The following is a 24315-nucleotide window of genomic DNA, read 5'->3' on the forward strand; positions in this document are numbered from 1 at the left end:
AAAAATATGAAAATGCAGTATATATAATACTATATTTCATTGTCTATATAATATAAGAATATATTTAATTAAAAACATCTGAATAACTCTATTCAATATGAGAAAAATAAATAAAAAATTATTAATTATATTAAAAATATTAATAATTTATTAAAAATATATAACAAATCTTATTATAAATAACTAAAAAAGTTATATAGAAATAAATATTCATAATTTTTAATATGATTTTATATATTTTATAAATTGATTTTGATTAATTGAATGACACATTGTGTTAAGTCTTGTTTCAAATTAATTTGGTGGTTTACAAGTTCAAGGTTTTGTTCTACATTAATCTGGTGGTTTACAAGTCCAAAGTTTTGATATATCATGGTATTATACCTTAAAAATTCTATATAATAAAAACCTTTAAAACACTTATAGATACTTCATTGGTACTTCATCACCTTGGCTTAGTGTGGTCAAAGATATTTCATAGCATAAATCCCTTCTAATTTATGAGTGCATATTTCCATGGCCGATGGCCAGATACCGCATACCATTATACTTTTCACAATCTCCTCCCTTTTCTACCTTATCTACAGATAATACATAAACCCTAGATTGAAATATCTATATAATATTTATAATGGCTATAACCTTAAGTTTAGCTGTAGGCTTTCTTAATAAAAAGTAGCAAAGGCTTCGGATGCTTTATGTCAAATCTCTTACAATACATTCAAATATTATTGTAACAAGTTTGACATAATCCATAAGCCTAAGCCTAAGATAAAGGCTGAATGCAGAGTGTAAAAAGTTTAGAATATTTCAGTAAAAATTTTTATTGAGCGGGGTAATAAAAAAAAGGAAAGGTGCAATAAACATGCTCTTGGTAGACATAGTAAATAATATTTATAATGAGTATAACCTTATGTTTAGGTGTACGCTTTCTTAATAAAAAGTAGCAAATGGTTCATATTCTTTATGCCAAATCTCTTACAATACATTCAGATATTATTGTAACAAGTTTGACATAATCCACAAGCCTATGCCCAAGATAAATGTTGAATGAAGAGTAAATATGGTTTAGAAAATTTCAATAACAATTTGTATTGAGCCGGGTAAAAAAAGGGAAGGAAAGGTGCAATAAACATGTTCTTAGTCGATATAGTAAACCACTTATACTAGTGTATCAATTTATATTTTTAATACTATTTTATTTTAATATTAAGTTTTAATATTTTAATTTAATATATTTTTAATAACCTATCAAAATATCAAAATCTCTATGATAATTTATTTTCCAATTAATACTATAATATAAATAAAAATATTCCATTTTTTTTCAATCTAATTTTAAATGATACATGTAAATTAAAACATGTCATTCGTAATCTTGTTTTCAAAATAATATTGTCATATAAATTGACATAGACATGTCAATCTATCTACCAAGCACAATTTTCATGGTTAATTATGCCATAAGGAATTCTCTCTAAAAACAACTATTTTTCCATGCCACTTGTGCAGTTATGGGCTATTGATTTCGATGTTAGACGATTGAAGTAACCTCAAACAATGGATTGAATGCTAGTATTATAGTTACAATTGATAATGGATGATCAAATATAATTAAATAACAAAACTGAGTGCAGAAAAACGAAGCCCATCCTTCGCATTTATCCTCTATTGTGAAAGTTCTTTCTAGCTCATGCCCTATATGATGATTATGGTGGTGGTGGTTAACGTCCACTAAGACCAAACTTTGGTCTATCGGACCTAAATAAATGAATTATTTAGTTTGATTTAATATTTTATTCCTATGCTCAAAAAGCTTGGATAGAAGCCTCCTGAGCTCACTATAATTTTGACACCGTAAAAGGCTAGGAAGCTCAGCATTGCAACAAAGATTATGATATTGAGATCTAATGTGGTTGTATGCAGGGCACTCTAAGAGGAAGTGATTTTCATCCTCGACGTTCATATTCTCAGAGAGATCGTAGATCCTTTCCATCCATGGTGTTTTAGGAACTGACCAACGACCCATTTCACTATGGAGCTCATGAGAGTTTGTTCTAATCTTGGCTATATTAATTTTCTTCTTTGAGCTAGTTAAAACACAAAGATAATTTTGATATTCTAGGGTCGGGTCGATGACCTCCTTATAATACCTTAATTTTCTTTTAGCTTCTAAATCTTTCTCACACCACATTTTTCTTTGAACTTAGAAGTAACAATATTTTTAATGTTATTAAAGTTTTGCAATGTAACATTCTTGTTGATCTCCCAATGGATTAACTAGGCCCTTGTGTCATTATACGAACCTCTTTTGAGCCTTAGGTGGTTTTGGTTGGAATTTAAAGATAGATTAGGAAGTCTATGGTCTCCTATGTTATTGAGTTTGTGCGTGTACAATAGAAGCCTAGTCATAGCTAGGCTCTTGATATGGGAAACACCCACTTCTATAAGGAGAATAGGATAGGGTGTATTGCTTCTAATTTTGAGGTTATATGTTATAGAACACTTCTTAATTTGCTCAATCTTTTTCTAGGATTCTCTAGAGATGCTGCAACCCCAAATCTGACATCCATATAAGATAACAGGAGTCACTAAAGTTTCAAAGAGGAACTTCTTTCTATCCCACATTATGAGGTTTTCCATTTTACAAATTTTTTCAATACCAAAATAAGCTTTCCACCACCCATTAATCCTTTTCTCAATGCTATAGTTCCAATTGAGCTTGTGATTAATATCAATTCCTAGGTACTTGTAAGAAGACACTTCTTCCAAGTTACTATTTTCATACATAAAATTAGCATAAGTGTCTTCCTTGGATTTGATAATCATAACTTTTGTTTTGTCAGTTTTAACAGTATCAGATGGGTACCTTGCGAGAAGGACAATATCGTCAGCATAGACAAGAAGGATGATAACTATTCCAGCTAAGATCATGCCATCACAGCCTGCTTCCCCTAAACAACCTTCTAGCTTGTCGATGTAAATGCCAAATAGGGTAGGGGAGAGGGGGAAACCTTGTTTAACTCTGATATTACACTTAATATCTTTCAACCACCCCTCATTGCTCTTTAACATGGAAATTACATTCTCGTATAACCTTATAGCGGCATCTCTCAACTCGAAAGGAACCTTTAGCTCTTCTAATCTATTCCATAGGTTATTTCTCAGAACCATATCAAAAGGATTCCTAAAGTCCACAAAGCAAGAAAAGAGATTGGATTTATCATTGCAACATTCATCCACAATGATCGTAAGCGTAATGAGGTGGTCCATTGTTGAGTGTTGCCTTATTAAACATGCTTGGGCTTTAGCTCACTTACCTTCACTTTCAAGTATGCTCAACTTCCTTTCCAAAATAATACCATATAACTTGGCTAATAGAGGGCTGATCATAATTCTCTGATAATTAGAGGGGTTTATTTGTATCCCCAAATTTAAAAATAGGGATAATGGGGCTTTGAGTCCATGTTTTAGGTAACCCTTGCTTGGTCGCTTGATTGAAAAGCTTGTGGATGTGGGGGATGAGGACAAGACCTCCAATTTTTAAGATTTCCATTTGGTAACCTTCAATGTCCTTACCTTTTCCATTTGTCAGGCATTTAATCCTGAAATCAATGTCTTCTAATGAGACACCTTCTTTCGTTGTGAGCAGGGTTTCAAAGTTATCCATGACATTTGGAGATTCATAAATATTTTTAAGATAGGAATTTCAGTCGTGTAAAGCACTTTTATTATTATCTTTAGTTTTCCTAGCTAGAATCTGCCTCCAGAATTTCTTAGGAGTTACCTTAGAGAGGTGTAAGAGATTATCTTGTCTTCTACAAATATGCTACCTTTTTTTCCTTTTAGTTAGGGCTTTGTATATTTTTATCTTGCCAATTTTAAGAGATTCATCAACAACTTCCTTAATTACTCTCCTCACACTTTTACAATCTTTGTCATACCATGGGTTGGTTTTTCTATTTCTTTTGTTACTTGAAACTTCAATTGAGAACTTTTTAATAGAATATGAGAGAGTTGATTCAAATTATCATAGAGGTCTTCTATATTGTCTATACTAGATAAAGGAAGCAAATTAGTTTTTAATTAATTTAGAAATAGATCATTTTTATTTCTATCAAAGATTAAGTTCTTTTGGCTATAAGGATTATCTTTTATGGGATCTCTATGCATGACAAAATTGAGAGTTATAAGTAAAGGCCTATGACCAGAGTCAGGCTTGTGGTTGTTTAAGATATCAAAATTTATTATTTCATTGTATAAAGGGAGATTAGAAATAACATACTCTACCATATTGCTACCAAGCCCATGGATGCAGGTCATCTGGATGGAATTGGGCCACTTCTTTATACCATTGCTAATTATGAGATCCTCAGCACTACAGAGCTTGACTAGCTTTGACCCAAACAAATTCCCCTTGAGATCTTCAGAGCTCCTTTTGTACCGGCTAGCTAAGGTAAGCCCTTCGTCTAACCAAAGAGGATTAGAGTTGGAATGATTTCTTAGAAGAATAGCTTCGTTGCTTGAAGTTTGAGCATTAAAGTCACCCATTAAAAGGACATTACCTTCATTCCTTAGGCTAGAAATATCATTCTCTAAACCATTCTAAGGACTATTTTTATCTAGACTATTTTTCCTATAGAAGTTAGAATTGATGGAGGAAAAATAACATATTTCTATGTAGGTATTTTTATCATTAAAGTCAGTAATCTCTATCCAACTATATTGATTATAAGGGTTTTTTTTATAAATCGTAGTATGGGGGAGATGTTATTCTTAATGTAACAAGCTATAACCCCAATGCCTCTACAGGAGGATTGCTTATTACAGGTAGACCATAGTGCAAAGCCATCTATGTTAGGGACCTTAGATTCTTCATGCTCCCAAGTTTCAACAAGCAATATAATATTAACATCATTTGAGATCCAACTTAGCTTGGGGCCTTTTGTCCATCGAAAGTCCTGATAGTTCCAAGAAAGAATCTGGATCATGTTGAATTTCTCTTTATTACTATATTTTTTGTTTCTATCTTGCATAACGACTTTTCTATTTTTGATTATTGCCCATTTTCCTTCCTTCCCAGTTTCTTTTACCTTTTGAACCTCCTTTCTTAATTCTGCTTGATCTTCTAGAATGAGATCTTCATTTATAAATATTCTCGTTCCTTTTTAGACTTGAGTTTTTACTAAGTATCTCATACTTATGGTCAATAGAGCTCATTTTTATTCAGATCAACCTTCCTTTATTCTCAGTTAGTTTATCCAACCTTGTTGCTTCTGTGAGACATGTTGTTCTTGTAATCTATCATGTAATTTTTTCTGGGCTATGGCTAAAGTATCCTCATCTACCTCCTGTTTCAAACCAGCTATTATAAGGTTCAAGGCCCTTTTGTTACGCTCATGGTCTAATTCTATCAATTTTTTCATTTCATCTTTAATTGGTTTGATATCTAATTTACGTGGCACACTATTTAGGGTGAGGCGGCTATTAAATTTTTCTTCTAGTTCTTTAATCGTGTCCTTCATTTTAAGACTCTCTAAAGTATCAACATCTGCTTGCTAGGATGTTTGGTTTGTATCTTGGTTTTATTTTTCTATAACCTGCATCCTAGTCTCCATTTCCTCCATTTTATTCTCCAACAGTTCTATTTTATTTTCTATTTGTTTTTGGATCTTGTCTTCAAGAGATGTGCATTTATTTTCTAGCATGGCTCCTAACTCTGTTTGTAGCTTGACTTCTCTTTCTTCTCTACATTTCTCTAAAGACTTTATATACTCATAAAGGCTCTATAGAGTAACTGTGCTAAGTCTGTCTTTGGTAATATTTGGTAGTTGTGGTGAATAATTCATACTTGAAAATATATGAGCAGATATGTATTAGAAAAAGATAAGGAATGTGTGCAGCTGATATCAAAAAATCAGACCGTAGACTGCACGTGCCCCAGATTGGATCGAACCGCAGCCTGCAGAGTAGATTGGATCTAGAAATATGAATGGTAACTCCACACTCTCTTGCTGGTCAAATAGTGAAGAAGGTTTGAACTCAAACAATAATGTCATGATCGAAACTCCTCTGCATGGTTTAAAATTGGCACAACATAGAGGATTGTAATTTATTAGGATTGAGAAGTGGATCAAGGGGTAAGTTATTAAAGATAAGAGGTGGACCAAGAGATTAGGGTGAAAGCCCGAGCGAGGCTATGAACTTATTGGCAATGGGGACATTAAGAGAGGCCCAAAAGGTACTGGGAATGAGAGTTAGGCGAAGTGGTGGGAATCTCAACAACAGAGAAAATCAGAAGTATTTGCGATAATTTTTGGGCAATGTTGTCGAAATCCGAACAACAAATAAGATAAAAAAACTAGGGTTTAGGGCTCGGCAAAGCGGCCGGTATCCTAATAGTAGAGAAAATCAACAGTTATTTACAATAATTGTTGGGCAATGCTATCAAAATCTGAGTGACAGAGAAGATATGAAATTGGGGTTTGGTGTTTGGCAAAGTGATCGGAAACAAAGCATCAAAGTAGATGGAAGAAGTATAGTTAGATGTGGTGTGATTATAGGAGGAAGAAGAGGAGCCTATGAAATGTGACAGGGAAGTTGTACAATAAGACCACAGATATAAAGAATGGGAGGTGTCTCCCCTAATCTGGCAGAAATAAGTAGAGCAGAAAATGTGTGGAAATCCCTAATCTTCATTTCTTTGACTCCGCACTCGCTCACATAATAGAGCGTCCAATAAGTAGGCGTAGCTGGGGAATTTAGTTGCAATTTACCTCCTCCAATCCTGCACTTCTTCACTGATATTAATAGGTAGGTGCAATGGAGTATAGTTTTGTGGGGTGCATGGATAGTCTACTAGCAATAGGAGTATCCTTCAGAAGTATCTAGACAATCCTTCGGAAGTATCGAGACCCAGTAGCTTTCAAGAATCAAAATATAGTTCAAATCCTCCAAACAATTCTCTAAAAATCTCATTGTCATCCTCACCTAATTGATACAATTTCTATGAAACCCCAAAAGTAGCGAAGGGAAAATACAGACGAAAAATTTCGCTACCAAGCTCACCTAATTGATACAATTTCTGCAAAACCCCAATTACGGCCAGGTAAAAATATAAAATATTCATGGCTTCAATGGGGAGAACCCAACAGATTCTCCATGGCTAAGGAGCCCAAGGACTTCACCGCTAGCAAGAAGCTGCCACTCGACCGCAACCCCAACTTCAACTCCAACATGGTCTCTTATTGAAATAAACAATGGATGTAATCTGTAAAGTGGGCTTCACGGTGGAGATCAATAATTTATTAAATACCAACTACACAGAAGAGGCATCTTTTCCAGAGGATTTTGATACTACAAATTCTATGCTTTCTTGGTGTTATGTTGATCTTTCTTTGATATTAAAATGCTACTTCAATATTGGGTCAAAATTCACTGTGAAGGAAAGCATTAGATTAGATTGATGCTATGAGTTCTATGCTTTTGTCTCATTATGATGATTTTTCTCAAAAATTAAAATGCTACTTCAATATTGGATCAGAAGTCATCGTGAAGGAAAGCATCAAAACAGTGGTTGATTTTGTCTACAAGGTTTTTCAGAAGAGAAGACAGGATATTTACGTCCAAAATAATTATGTAAGAGAATTATCACACCAATCTTAGTAACTTATGCAACAAGAAGACTATCTAATTGTTCGTTTCACATTTTCTGTCACTAGTTTATTGCTTGAACTCATGACCTTGTTTCTCTTTCACTCGGTTCAAATATTTTTACAATTAGAACCAGATATATTGTCCATGACCTTGTTTCTTTGTCATTGGGTTCAAATATTTTTATAATTAAAACAAGATGTATTTCCCTTCTTTATTTCTTTAAGTGAGAAACACCCATAAAATTACTTGGAGAATTTCTCTGATTATTGCTTCACTTGAACCATTATATTAGTAGCGATGATGAAATGATGCAGTGATATCATTTGCATTTTGTCACCTATTTCTGTGCAGTTCTATGTCCTTTTAGTTGAGTCCAATCATTGGTAAACTTGTAGTGGCAATTCATTTCACGAACTTTGTGCACATTCTTATCTTCATAATTACACATTTCATGGTCATGGCCATTCCAAACAAGTTTGGGTTAATGAATTGATAAAAAATATAGGAAATATTACCTCAATCATTTGCAAAACCCATAAATATCCTATTATGAAAAAGGTATTTGATATCAATCCTTTCATCTTTTCGAATTTGATGCCCCTTCTTAAGAGGGAATGTTACTTCTCTTTATCCCATAAAAAAATTCCATGATGTTAGACACTGTTTCTATTCTTAGTTAGAGAAGAATGTAATAACATGATATATCTTATTGATCTCCCAGTTAGATAAGATTCATCAATCTACATTGCTTGTCCATTGACATTAGCCCTAAAAGTTCATATGATTTAGTTTAAAGATTGATTCCTTTTCTTGTTGATCTATAACTGAAGAATGTATGATTCAAATTGAAGAGTACTTTAGCTTGACAGAGAGTTCAGATGTGATAATTTCATACAGTGATTCCTATCTACTAGGGCTTGTTGAAAACTCAAGTAATTTGTTATTCTCTCTTGTAAAACCTAGAATATACTCATGAGGATTGAACCTGCCTATTGAACTGTCATGAAAAGTTGTACAACCTTACTAAAGACAAGACATACAGGATGCAATTTTTTGTGGTGATAGTGCAACTGATATTTATATCTGGATTCTCATCATCAAGATATTTATATATTTATATTATATAGAAAATTTTCTCATGAATATTGCTATCAAAATCTAGATAGAGGATGAGAGGGAAAGGTTTTCTAAACCTATTGAGATGTTTATATTAATAGAAAAAACTGTCCTCAGACACAAAAATTTAGTAATCAGGAAAATAAATTACATAATCATTTTGCAATAGTTTACGCACACACTCCAACACACTTTCAACAAAGAGAATGAGCGAAATATAATCTAAATGTCCTAACCTATTCCAGTTATGGACCACTTATTAAATTAACAAGTGTCCATTTACAATAGATGCAATTCTAACAAATCTACTAACTCTACTCCTAAATTGGAGCCTAAGATAAAACACTATTCTGGATTTCATATCTTTTACAAAAATATTATATTTCAAAGTCTCTCCAATATTAATTAAATATTATAATTTAATAAATAGTTTATCATGACTTTGTGAATTATGAATTATGTATTTTGGATCATCTAACATTCCCCCTATGATCCAAAGATATATTATAACAGAGACCAAGTTCATCTCTCGACTTAGTAAATTTTATCCTACTAAGTGGTTTTCTAAAAATATCGGAGAACTAATATTCTGAAGGACAATAAACTAACTTGATGATGCCTTTAGCAATGAGTGATCTGACGTCATGATACTCGGTGTCCACATGCTTTGCTTTTGAGTGAAAAACTGGATTCTTGGAAAGCTTTATGGCTAACTGGCTATTGATGAATAATGATGTAGGTTTTGCTTGAGGAATGCCCAAATCCTACAAAACCCTCTGCAACCAAATAATTCAACATGTTGTTTCCCATGCTGATATGTACTCCATTTTGACTGAAGAACTGGCCACTGTAGCTAATTTCTTGCAACTCCAAGATACTGCAGCTGACCCCATATTCATCAAATAACCTGAGGTTAATGCTCGATCATCAGTACTGCCAGTAAATTAGGTATCTGAAAATCCACCAAGTACAAATTTTTTAGTCTTTTGTAAAGAAGACCAAAATATTTTGTTCCTTGGATATATGGTAGAACCCCTTTCATTGCATTCCAGTGGTTGTCTCATCATTCCTGCATAAAGCGTGAAAGAATACTAATTGTATAAGATAGATCTAATAGAGTAGTTTTCAGATAAATTTGGTTGCCAATCTACTGTCTTTAAGTAGTGTTGTCCACCTCCCCCCCCTCCAAATTTTGAAAGTTTCAAGTTTTGTTCCATGGGGGTAAGAACAGGCTTGCAATCCTGCATTCCAAATTGTTCAAGAACTTCTACTACATACCTATTATCAGAAATGAAAATATGATGTGGACGTTGGAATACTTCAACTCCAAGATAGTTGTGAAGTAGCCCCAAATCTATCACCCTAAATTGTGCTTGTAACTCATTTTTCACCTGTACAATATCATGATCATTGTTTCCAGTAATGATCAAATCATCTACATACATAACAAGAATCACCATATTTTTACCCTATTGATGTACATACAAAGTATCATCAGATTCTCTTCTTTGAAAGCTAACTTTCCGAAGGTATTCTTCCATTTTGGCATACCAAGCTCGTGGAGCTTGTTTTAACCCATATAAAGCCATGATCAGTTTACATACTTTATATTCTTTCCCTTCAATTTCAAAACGTCGTGGTTTTGTCATATATACATCTTCTTGTAAATCTCCATTGATGAAAGCACTCTTTACATCCATTTGATAAACTTTCCATCCTTTTTGTGCTACTAATATGAGTGTTAAGCTAATGGTGTTCCATTTTTTTGTAGGAGCAAAATTTTTCTCATAATCAATGCCTTCCTGCTGTGAAACGCCCTTAGCCACAAGCCCAACTTTGTACTAGTCGATTTCTACATTTTGATTGTACTTAATTCTATAAACCCATTTGCATCTGGTGGGTTTAACACTTTGAGGACAATCAACAAGTTTCCAAGTGTTGTTGTCTTGAGCTGCCTTATATTCTTCAACCATAGCTTGTTGCCATTATTTATATTTTACTTCCTCTTTGTATGTGGAGGGTTTAGTAAATCCATTCGTGATCAAGGCAAAATTTCCTTCATTCCTAGTTGACTCCCTTGTTCCTGTTTATTTTTCTCATCAGGCCTTACATCTTTCAAAATTTGAACAACCCATTTTGTCAATTTATGTTCACTTGTTTGAGATTCTGAAAAGTCACCATTATTATAAAGAGGATTAATGTAAACATAGGTACGTTGATCAACTACAGATTCTGGGGGCGGAGAATCACTATCAGAAGAATTGCTGCTACTCGGATATTCTGACGAACTAGATGAATCATCTTGAAAGGAAGGAAAATAAATTTCATACCAATTTTGTGAATTTGGTTGACTTTGAATGTTTCATTCCCTTTTATTTCCTTTTGTTTCCAATTTTTGAAGAATATTTTCTATTGCTTCAACACTCTTACTCTCAGTTTCATAAAAAATTGTATCTCTATTGATAATAAATTTCCCATTTGACAGAAGCTTGTACCCTTTCTTCTCATTTGAATATCCAATCATTGTGCATTTTAAACTTCATGAGTCAAGCTTAGTTCGATTTTCTTTTGGAACTAGGGAATAACACACAGAACCAAAAACCCTAAGGTGTTTAACATTAGGTGTGAAACAAAATCATGCTTCATAAGGTGTGATTCCATCCAAGGAAGCAATGGCAAACCTATTCCTTTAGTAAACAGTTGTATGGATTGCTTCTACCCAATAAATAGGACTTAAATTTTTAAAAGTTAACATAGATCTCGCCATTTCTAACAAAGTGCGATTCATTCTTTCTACTACTCCATTTTTCTATGGAGTGTAGACATTACATAAGATTTTGTTTGATCCCATTGTGTTTGCAATAACACTGGAATTCATTTGAATTGAATTCTCCTCCATTGTCAATTCTAAGAGTGCCAATCTTTTCTTTGACTTCGTTTTCAACAAGTTGACAAAAAGTTTTAAACCTATCAAATGCCTATGAATTATTCTTGAAGAACTAAACCCATGTCATTCTGTTGAAATCATCAATGAAGACTAATAAATATTTGCAACCTCCTTGAGAAGCTTACAAGGGTCCACAAATATCACTGTGTACTAATTGAAAATGTTTGTTTGCTTGGCATGAACTTGTCAGGAAAGTCTCTCGACTTTGTTTTCCATAAATGCAAGCTTCAAATCTTGCATTTTATTTCTTAAAGGTAGGAAGTCACTTTTCGCTATTTTTACAGTTGAGAGAGACTATCAAAGTTTAGATGTCCATATCTCACATGCCATAATCTGATATAGGTGAAATGTTTGTGCTTGTTGGCCCTGCAAAGTCAAAATTCCTTGGAATAACTATTCCTTTCATCCTTAACAGTTTTCCATCTTCGTACCCTGTCATCACTATTTTCATGCTCTGTTTGATTGAATTAATTTTTACTAGGCCATCTTCCAAAACCATCTAATGTCTAGCTTGTTGGATCACGACTAAAGACATCAAATTCTTTTTAAAGGTGGGTACATACCATACATTTGAAATCAATCTCTCTTCGATGTCAAGAAAATAAACTTTAACGATACCTTTTCCATAAGGATTATTTCTTGTATCATCAGCAAGAAAGATTGAACTAAGGTGGAATGGTTGGAAGTTCCAAAATAACTCTTGTCGAAAAGTCATGTGTTGAGTTGCTTCTGTATCTAAAATACATGCATCTTCATAATCACTTTAAGGAAAAGTGGAAACTAATGCTACTAATTCTGAGCTTTGACTTGATGTGAAGACATATTCCAAACCATCATTATCTTGATCAGTGGAAAATTGACATCTGTTTTGATGGAACCTTGGAATTTTATCAATGGAAGTTCTACAATCTTCTACAAAATGGCCCACTCTATTACATCTTCTACAGAAAATTTGATTCAAGTCTCTACCTCTTCCTTGATACCATCCTTTGCCTCTTCTTTGATTTTGTCCTCTTCCTTAACTTTGGCCTCTCCTTGATTGTTGCCTCTGCCTTGAATTTGGCCTCTTCCTTGAAGACTTCCTTTGCGTTGAATTCATCCACGACCTTGTCCATTATGTGTTGTTGGATGTTGATTGAAATGTCCTCTTCCTCTGCCTCTAGAACAATCAATTGATGATTTACTCGTGCTGGCCTTTGTGAATAAGAAATATTCCCCTTGTTTCTTTTTTCCAAAGGCTTTGTTGTGTTAAGCCAACATTTCACTCAGCTCATAAATCTATAATTTATCCAACTTTCTCGTCAAATGTAGAGTTTCCAAAAAGTGTGTGTAAGAAGAAGGCAATCCAACAATGAGAATTGTGGTCATCAAACTGTCATCTACTGTCTGAAATCCTGCTTTTACTATTTCTTGATTAATATTTTTAAGCCTGGAGATATATTCAAGGACATCTACCCCTTCAATATTTTGAAAAATATAAGAAGGAATTAAGAAAAAAAAATTAACCTTATATATGCTTTTGCAATGGGCTAAGCTGGTAATTTTTTTTCCATATTCTCAGCTTTTAAAGTGTAACATTTTAACTTGATAAATATGGTAGGGGGACAACTCATTTGGAAGGAAACTTCTAAACAATGAAGGAAATGCACAATCATTACTTGTTTCAGTCTCCATATGCACATAAATGCCCTTATAGAAATCTTGTGAAGGAAAAACTTAAAAGGGTTAGCTATATTGAAATTTCAATACTAACATGTCAAAGGGCATCTGTGTGTGTTTTTGAGGTAAACATTGTGGGATATTGATTTTCATATTTACTTTTCAAGACAAGAGTTGACTTTGTAGAATATCTATATGGTCTATTGTGTTGTGGTTTTTTAATGCTATTTTCTTAGATGTTGTTTACTGTGTAATGGTTTTAGTGGAGTCTTTAGGTTGTAGATGTTAATCTAGGTTATTTATGCTATATAAAATTTTAGTGCCAAGTGGCGTGGCTTCATTGTATTTTAATTTTCAAATGGCAATTGGATCTACATTTTGGTCTTTATGTAGTTATATTCCTAATCTAACTGAAGCATTCAGTTCCCCTTGTTTCTTATTTATCACAATTGTATTAATATAAATACATATATTTGCTTAAATGCCGGAGGATAGTGAAAATGTCTTGCAAGCTAGGGAAAGTGGGAAGGTAGTGCTAACCATTCCTTTCACCTTGGAGTCTAATCACCTTAGCATCGTTTTTTCATTAACGGTTTACAAAATTGATATCCTTGTAGATGATACACTTGAGGATCGCATTCAAGCAACTGCAGGGTTAGTTCCTTCTGCATAATCAAGACTTGTTTGTCTTCTTGATTACATTGTACATAATGCCAATTAAAATGTATTTGGCTGCATTATTTGTATTTTTGAACTTATTTTTTTTTTGTAAGCCTACACTCTGATGATAATCTAAATCGCTGCACTGTGAATGGTTGTGAGCTCCATGTTCCAACTAACTGCAATCAGTTGCATGCTTAATATTTTTCCACACACATGTTCTAGATTTTTTTTGCATAAAACATGTAGTATCATGGTAATCTGAATCATCTTCCCTAGAGAAGGTTGCATTCCAAGCTGTCCTACCACTGCCAATTTCAAGAAAAGATTGAAGGGCAGGGTATTGGAATAGTGTTAGAGGATGTACACTATATTTCAGGCATTCATTTCCAAAATCTTTCTGCATGTGAGCATTAATAACATTTAGCCTGTTATAACTAAGACTTTTGTGATCCATAACGTAGAGAGATGTCTTTTGAATTCATCACATTATTAGGATTTGGTCGACGTTTCGAACAAACTAATGTGGTCCATCCTCAGGACAAGGTGAAGAACCAATCGACGTCAATGAATAATAGCATGGATGCATCATTGCCCATAATAAGGTAAGTAAAATATTATTAAAAATTATTAATTATTAGAGGTAAGGAGATATCTATTAAAATAACAATAAATATTTAGTTAAAAACTAGCTTTTATGAATAAATATAAATATAAAATAATTTATATCAATATTTTAATAGTTAATTATCTAGTAAGGTAAGAAAAATATTATTTAGAAATCTGAGGTAAGGATTTATGTAGTAAAATATTATATATTTATTTAAAACCTAGTTGTTTTAAAATATTTTATTCCAGTACTTTAATAATTAATGAATAAGGTAAGTAAATTATTAACTTAAAGTTTTAATAACTAACTACATATTATCAATTTATAAAATATTATTAGGGGCTAACTTATTCAAAATAAATAAAATATACCTAAGTTCAATTTACAGAACTAGAGTTATAGTTTAAGAAATGGCCCTATAAATAATAATATATAAAATGAAAAAGATGTTACCTAATATTAATTAAATATAAAAATGTTATTAGGAATATACATATATTAGTTATATTAACTGACCTAATAATAATATTGCGAAAAATAAATAGTAGAGAAAGACTCAACTTTTATAAATATTCAGAAAAATGAAGGTTAAGAGGGGAACAAGATAGTAACTAATATCTAGAGGGTTACACAAAAATGTATAATATAAAAGGAGGAAACAAGAAAAATGATTATTCAGTAAAACAAACGGAGTTAAAGAAGAAAAAAACCTAAAAATAAGCTAGAAATAAAAACTTAAAAGGAGAATAAAGGGAGGGACAATCAAGAAGTTGGAGTTGAAATCCAGCTCTTAATTAATTTCGAACCATCATTCCTATTAATATTTCTTGCATGCCTCTCAATGTCAATCACTTCCCTTAGCTTCTTATGGTGGAAGTGATCAACCCTCGCAATGACTTTAGATTCTTCAATGTAGACATGGTGTTTTTCTCTCTGCATGCTTGGCTAGGGCTAATGCGAGGGATCGATTGTGTCAAATATCTAGAGCATGCTCATGGATTATTTGTTTAATAGACCTACCTATTTCCCCAATATAGGGAATACCACAGGAGCAAGGAACAAGGTAGACATCCTTCGTGTCCTTAGGGTCAATAGGGTCTTTTACAGATCCAATAGAATTTTTAATGGTATTAAGAGTCCTGAACAAGGAAGAGAGATTAATATTCCTAAGGATATGGGAAATCTTATCCATGGTTCCTTGAATATACTAGAGATGAACCTTAGAGACAGGATCAACACAAGCAGGTTTAACCCTTGGAATTTTGTAGGCCCTATGAAAGGCCTTAAGGCTTTGAGATTTTCTACACCCATTATTTTTAACAACCTCAACAAGATGAGATTTCTCTTGTTCAAGTTCGCTTCCATAAAGTATTATTAGAGCACAGGTTCCAAGAGAGCTGAGAAATCAACATTGAACATGTTAAAAAAAAATATCGGCATACATTCTAATGTGTATTTATTTCTCTCTAATGTAATTAATTTCTTGAAAAATATAAGAAGTAGCTAAAAAAGAACATAACTTCAACCTTATATTCTTCTACAATGGGCTAAGTTCGTAAACAATTTGTTTTCCATATTCTGAGTTGTTAAAGTGTAACATTTAAACTTAATAAATACGGTAAAGGGACATCAGATTTGGAAGGAAGCTTGTACAGAGTGAAGGGAATACACAATCATTACTTTTTTGAGTCTCCACATGCACATAAATTCCCTTATAGAAATCTTGCAAAGGAAAAGCTTAAAAGGGCTTATCCATCTTGAAATTTCAAAATTAACACATCAAAGGTAAATTATGTGTGCTTTTCAGGTGAAGTGTCTAGGATAATGATTTCCATGTTTACTTTTTAAGACATGAGGTGAGTTTGTAGAATATCTATTTGATCTATTGTGTTCTGGTTTTTTTATGCTATTCCCTTGGATGCTTTTTACTATGTAACTGTTTTAGCAGACTTTTTAGGTTGTACATGTTAATCTAGCTTATTTATGCTCTATAAAATGGTAGTGCCAAGTGGCATGGCTTGATTTTATTTTAATTTTCCAATGGCCATTGAGTCTAGATTGTTGTCTCTATGTAGTTATATCTCCAATCTCAGTGAAGCATTAACTTCCTCTTGTTTCTTATTTCACACAGATGTATTAATATAAAAACATATATTTGCATCAATGGAGGAGGACCATGAAAATATCTTGTGAGCTAGGGAAAGTGGGAAGGGAGTTCTAACCAGTCCTTTCACCTAGGAGTCTAATAACCTTGGAGTCATTCTTTCATTTATGGTTTACAAAACTGATATCCCTATAGATGCTACACCTCAAGAGCACATTGAAGAAATTGTAGGGTTAGTTGCTTCTACATAATGGAGACTTATTCGTCTTCTTAATTACATTTTAAATAATGCCAATTGAAATGGATTTGGATGAATTATTTATATTTGTAAACGTATTTGTTTTTGTAAAGTCACGATATTGGTCCCTTCAAAACAACTCAATGTTACATCAATATTGGTATGGTCAAATCTCATATATAGTGAAGGTTATATGTTTGACCAACTTGTAAATATTATTTTCTGACTTTTTACAATTAGACCTTTTAATTGGGTGGTGTTATTCTCTTATTGTTACTTGTCAATTAAGTGCACACAACATAGAAAATTTAATCAGGCTCTTCAATAATAGGTTTAGAACCTCCTTTTTTATGATAAGTTTAGAGCCTCAGATAATTATTGAATAATATTCATGTAAAAAATGAAATTAAGTAGTTATTGCAACCGAACCATGAAATGAAGCCGACAAGGGATAGAACAGTTGGTGAATGGGTTCACTATTAAACAACTCCTTGGGTGATGGTAACAGGTTCAAAACCCCATGGGTACTCCCATTTCCTAGCCTTCAAAAAGCAACAACAACAACAACAAAACCATGAAATGAGTATTCATATTTTCTCTCCAAGGAAACATTATATCAAGGATAAAATATCAAATTAGGGGACTAGTATATTTGTTGAGTCTCTAGTTTCACACTCCTCAGTGGGGTGGAGAAGTTCTATAATATACAGTGATGAAATGGAATAAAAAGAGTTATCTCACATTGTACTACTGTAACTTGAGATCTTTTCTATGTCCTCTCAGTTCAATCCAACCATTGGAAAGATTGTCAAAGGAATTAGTATAAATTCAGTTCATGAAATTTGTGCATATTATTATCTGCATACTTTTACATTTCATGTTCATGGCCATTTCGAACAAGTTCGGGTTAATGTAGTGATAAAAAAATATAGGAAATCCCCTCTTGATCATTTTCAAAACCGAGAAATGTCCTATTATGAAAATGCTCTTCAATATAAGTCCTAATGTTAGACACTATGTTTCTATTATGAGTTAGAGAAGAATGTAATAAAAGGATAGACCTTGTTGATCTCCCAGTTAGATAAGATTCATCAATCTACATTCCTTGCCCATTATCATTAGCCCTAAAAGTTCAAATGATTTAGTCTAGATTGATTTGTTTTAGTGTCTATCTATAGATAAATAATGTATGACTCAAATGGAAGAGTAATTTAGCTTGAGAGACAACTCGGACGTGATAATTTCATACAACGATTCATATATACCAAGGCTAGTTCAAAATTCAGGTCAGCTGATATTCTACCTCGTAGACATTAGAATATCTTCATCAGGGTTGCACCACCCTATAGAACTGTCATAAAACATTGTACAACCTTGGTGAAGACAAGATATCCAGGATGTGATTTTTAGTGGTGAGAATGTAGTTGATCTTTATATCTGGATTCTCATCTTTAAGATATTTATATATTTATATTATATAGACAATGTCTTGATGAATATTTCTATCAAAATCTAGAAAGTGGACCAGAGGGAAAGGTTTTCTAAACCTATGGAGATGTTTAGATGTATGTATTGTTTTTTAGTGGTGAGAATGTAGCTGATCTTTATATCTGGATTCTCATCATTAAGTTATTTATATATTTATATTATATAGACAATATTTTGATGAATATTTCTATCAAAATCTAGAAAAGTGGACTAGAGGGAAAGGTTTTCTAAACCTATGGAGATGTTTGGATGTATGTATTGTGTACAATTTGATGAGATATATGAGATTATTTGAAAAATTTTCCATGACTGTGGTGTTATAAGAAACATTCAAATCACAATATCTGAAGATATTTATTGGAAGATTGGAAATAAGGCATTGACGTGAAATATGATGAAAGCTCGTTTGGTATTCTTCCAGCCCTAAATTTGTGTATGGATAAATGAGATACAATATAAAATTTGTAAAATTAGTGTCTATTGGTCGCTGAAAATCTGAATGTGCTAATTTAAATACCGAAATAAAGTCCGTTTTGTGCACAAAATCTACAGTATTATGATAATCTGAATCACAATATTGTAAAGGGTTGTATGCTCCAAGTTCCAACTAACTGCAATAAGTTGCATGCTTAACAATTTTCCACACAAAGGTGATAGAAATATTTCGCATAAAACATGTAGTATCATGGAAATCTGAATCATCTTCCCTAGATAAGGTTGCATTCCAAGCTATATTGCCACCACGAATTTCAAGACAACTTGAAGGGCATGGTATGGGAAGAGAGTTAGAGGATGTACACTATATTACTGACATTATTTTCGAAATTATTTCTGCTTGTGAGCGTTAATAATATATATCTTAATAATATATATCTTGTTAAAAAGATTTTACGAGCGTACCTTCTAATGTATATTTCTTTCTCTCTGATGTAATTAATTTTTTGAAAAATATAAAAGGTAATTCCGAAAAAAAAAACTTTTATCGTTATATGTGCTTCTACAAAGGGTTAAGCTGCTAAAAGAAAAAGTTTCCATATTATCAGTTGCTAAAGTGTAACATTTAAACTTGATAGATATGGCAGAGGGACACCTGATTTTGAAGGCATCTTGTGTTTTGAAGGCATCTTCTACACAATGAAGCAAATGCACCATCATTACTTTTTTTAGTCTCCATATGCACATAAATGCCCTTATAGCAATCTTGGGAAGGAAAAACGTAAAAAGGGCTTATGCATCTTAAAATTTCAATACAAACACATGAAAGGGAATTTCTGTTTGTTTTTTGAAGTGTGGCATCTAGGATATTGATTGGAATATTTACTTTTTAAGGAAGGAGTTGAGTTTATAGAATATCTAGTTGATCTATTGTGTTGTGCTTTTATTATGCTATTGTCTGGGATGCTTTTTACTATGTAACTATTTTAGCAGACTCTCTAGGTTGTACATGTTAAGCTAGGTTATTTATGCTCTGTCAAATTTTAGTGCCAAGTGGCATGGATTAACTTCCCCTTGTTTCTTATTTCTCACAGTTGTATTAATATAAATACATATATTTGCATCAATGCAGGAGGATCGTGAAAATGTCTTGCGAGCTAGGGCAAGTGGGGAGGGAGAGTTAACCTGTCCTTTTACCTTGGAGTCTAATCAGCTTGTTGTATTTTTGTCATTTACGGTTTATAAAACTGATCTCCCTACAGATGCTACACCTGAGGAGCCCATTGAAGAACCTGCAGGGTTAGTTCCTTCTACATAATGGATACTTGTTCCTCTTCTTAATTACATTGTACATAATTCCAATTAAAATGGATTTGTGTGAATTATTTGTATTTGTGAACTTATTTGTTTTTTGTATGCCTTGAGTAATATGATAATATGAATAATTGCACTATCAAGGGTTGTATGTTCCATGTTCCAACTAACTGCAATCAATTATATGCTTAACAGTTTTCCACACACAAGTTATGGACCTTTTTTTTCATAAAACATATAATAACATGGTAATCTGAATCGTCTGCCCTAGAGAAGGTTGCATTCCAAGTTATACTTCCACCGCCAATTTGAAGCATAACTTGAAGGGAAGGGTATGTGAAGAGCGTTAGAGGATGTACACTATATTTTTGGCATTTGTTTCCAAAAGCTCTCTGCATGTGAAGTGTAACATTTAATCTTGATAAATATGGAAAAGGGACACCTTATTTTGAAGTCATGTTCTACACAATGAAAAGGAAACACACAATCATTACTTCTTTGAGCCTCCATATGCACAAAAATGCCCTTATAGAAATCTTGCATAGGAAAAACTTAAAAAGGAGTATCCATCTTGAAATTTAAATACTAACACATCAAAGGGAATCCGTGTGTGCTTTTTAGGTGAATTGTCTGGGATATCGATTTCCATATTTACGTTTTAGAATATTTATCTCATCTATTGTGTTTTGGTTTTTTATGCTATTGCCTTGGATGCTTTCTATCATGTAACTGTTTTAGTAGAATCTTTAGGTTTTACATGTTAATATGGCTTATTTATGCTCTATAAAATGTTAGTGCCAAGTGGCGTGGCTCGATAGTATTTTAATTTTCAAATGGCCATTGGGTCTATATTTTGGTCTCTATGTAGTTATATCTCCAATCTGAGTGAAGCATTAACTACCCCTTATTTCTTATTTCTCATAGTTGTATTAATAAAAATACATATATTTGCATCAATGCAGGAGGGTCGTGAAAATGTCTTCCGAGCTAGAGCAAGTGGGAAGGGAGTGGTAACCAGTCCTTTCACCTTGGAGTCGTTTTGTCATTTATGGCTTACCAAACTGATATCCCTCCAGATGCTACACCTCAGGAGCACATTGAAGAAACTACAGGGTTAGTTCCTTCTGCATAATGGAGAATTGTCTGTCTTCATGATTACATTGTACATGATGCCAATTAAAATGGATTTGGCTGAAATTTTTGTATTTGTAAACTTATTTCTTTTTTGTAATGTCGTGATATTGGTCCCTTCAGAGAAACTGATTGTTACATCAATATTGGTTTGGTCAAATCTCATATATAGTCAACGTTATATGTTTGAGAACTTGTAAATATTATTTTCTTACTTTTTATAGTTAGACCTTCTAATTGGGTAATGTTATTTTTTTACGATACCTGTCAAGTACACACAATATAGAAAATTTAATTAAGCTCTTCAATAATAGGTTTAGAACCTCTTTTTTATAATAAGTGTTGGAATCTAGAGGCACAGCAAACAAAAATAAACACACACAGCAGAACAATCAAGCACATAAGAGACAGTTTTTAACGTGGTTCACCCAACCAATCTGGGCTACGTCCACCAAACATAGGCATCAGGAATTTATTAATCAAATTGGAGATTACATAATGAAAACCTCATAAAACTCTCACCCTCTCAGCAAACCATCCGAATGGTTGCTTGTTATATAGCATAGAGAATCTAACAGCCTCATTAACTCACTCACATCAAATATAGGAGGCATTAACTCCCTCCCAACAAACTGGAGCTAATCTAGGAACTGAACTCCTATTGTTGTCACCATCTGAGATTTTTCCTATTTCATTACAAACAGAAAATCTCAACAATCTCCACCTTGACAACAATTCGCCTGATGCCCTGTTATTATTATTTTATCTTTTCTGCAAGCCAAGAGAAGCCAAACACCAGTGTAGCTTCTCCAACAAAACTGGTTTCGTGAACATGTCTGCACAGTTCTCCTTTGTATGCACCTTTTCAAGAGAGACTCCCCTTTTAGTGATAACCTGTCTTACAAAATGGTACTTAACTGGAATATGCTATGATTTACTATGATAGGCTGGATTCTTAGCCAAATGTATTGCACTTTGACTATCACAAAGTAACCTGATGTTGTCCTGTAACCTACCAAACTCACCAAGCAAACCTTTCAACCAAACCACCTCTTTGCAAGCATGAGAAGCAGCAATGTATTCTGCTTCAGTAGTGGATAAAGCAACAATATTCTGTAGCTTTGACATCCAGCTTATAGCTCCACCTGCAAGAGTAAAGACGTACCCTGAAGTTGATCTTCTCTTATCCAAATCACCTGCAAAATCGGAATCAACATATCCGTAAACAGATTCACTACTTTTATTGTAAGAAATACAATAACTACTTGTGCCTCTCAAGTACCGAAGCACCCATTTCACTACTGACCAATGTTCTTTACCCGGATTTACCATGTACCTGCTAACAACCCCAACTGCATGTGAAATATCTTGTCGAGTACAAACCATCGCATACATTAAACACCCTACTACATTGGCATATGGAATTCGAGACATATAATCCTTTTCTTCATCTGTATTAGGACATAAACTGGAAGAAAGCTTAAAATGGGAAGCTAAAGGGACTGACACAGGCTTCACATTATTCATACCAAACCTCAAAAGTATTTTCTAAACATACTTCTGTTGTGATAGCCACAGCTTACCATTGCTCCTATCTCTGAAAATCTCCATGCCCAAAATCTGTCTTGCCGCTCCTAGATCTTTCATATCAAACGTCCTTGCCATCTGAGTCTTCAACATGTTGATTTCTTCAATGCTTTTGCTTGCTAAAAGCATATCATCAACATACAACACTAAGATAATGAACATGCCATTATTTAACTGCTTAAAGTAAACACAATGATCATATTCACTTCTAACATATTTCTGACTCAACATGAAAGAATCAAACTTCTTATACCACTGCCGAGGCGACTGCTTCAGTCCATATAAAGACTTCTTGAGCCTGCAGACAAATTTCTCATTGCGATGGTGAACAAACCCTTCCGGTTGTTCCATATATATTTCCTCATCTAAATCACCATGTAGAAATGCAGTCTTAACATCTAATTGCTGCAACTCTAAATCAAGCAAAGCCACTAATGCTAACACAAGTCTAATTGAAACAATTTTAACCACTGGTGAAAATATCTCATGAAAGTCTATGCCAGCTTTCTGAGAAAACCCTTTCGCAACCAGCCTCGCTTTGTACCTGTCTTCATTCACACCCCGTTTCACCTTGAACACCCACTTGCATCCCACAGTTTTCCTGCCTTTGGGAAGTTCAACCAGATCCCACGTGCCATTCTTACCTAAGGCCATCATTTCTTCCTTCATGGCTGCTTTCCATTTGTCACTATTTGAACCTTCTACAGCTTCCTGATAACACAAAGGTTCATCATCATTAGCGATCAAAGCAACTGAAGTAACATGATCATCATACCTTCTCGGAGGGCGTTTGATCCTTGTAGACCTCCTTAAGAATGTTTCTGGTGCTTCCACAATTGGCTGTCTATCATCTGTAGGAACTTCTTCATGATCGCCATCTGAGACCTGTTCATGACCTCCATCTGAACCCTGTTCATAATCTGATTCTGAAACCTGTTCATGACTAGAATCTGAACTATGGTCGTTATGACTATCATTAGAAATGTTGTCAAACTGAATATGCTGGAAATCAGATACATCATCCTGTTTCAATCTACTATTTACATCTAACTGTACAAGAGAGGATTCATCAAACTTTACATCTCTATTGATGATGATTTTGCGGGTAGTAGGATCCCACAATCTATATCCCTTTGTTCCATCACCATACCCAACAAAGATATACCTTTTAGACTTTGGATCTAACTTAGTTCGCTGATGTTTAGGCACTAGAGCATATGCATCACAACCAAACACTCTGAGTTTAGAATAGTCACAAGGGTGTCCTTTCCATACCTCTTGCGGAATCTTGCAGTCTATGGTCGTTGATGGAGATCGGTTTATCACATAACAAGCTGTTGCCACCGCTTCCGTCCACAACTCCTTCTGCA

The sequence above is a fragment of the Pinus tabuliformis genome, chromosome 5_1 (genome assembly GCF_031772625.1).
Source record: "Pinus tabuliformis cultivar Carrire ecotype Pingquan chromosome 5_1, CPIR1, whole genome shotgun sequence".
NCBI lineage: Eukaryota > Viridiplantae > Streptophyta > Pinopsida > Pinales > Pinaceae > Pinus > Pinus tabuliformis.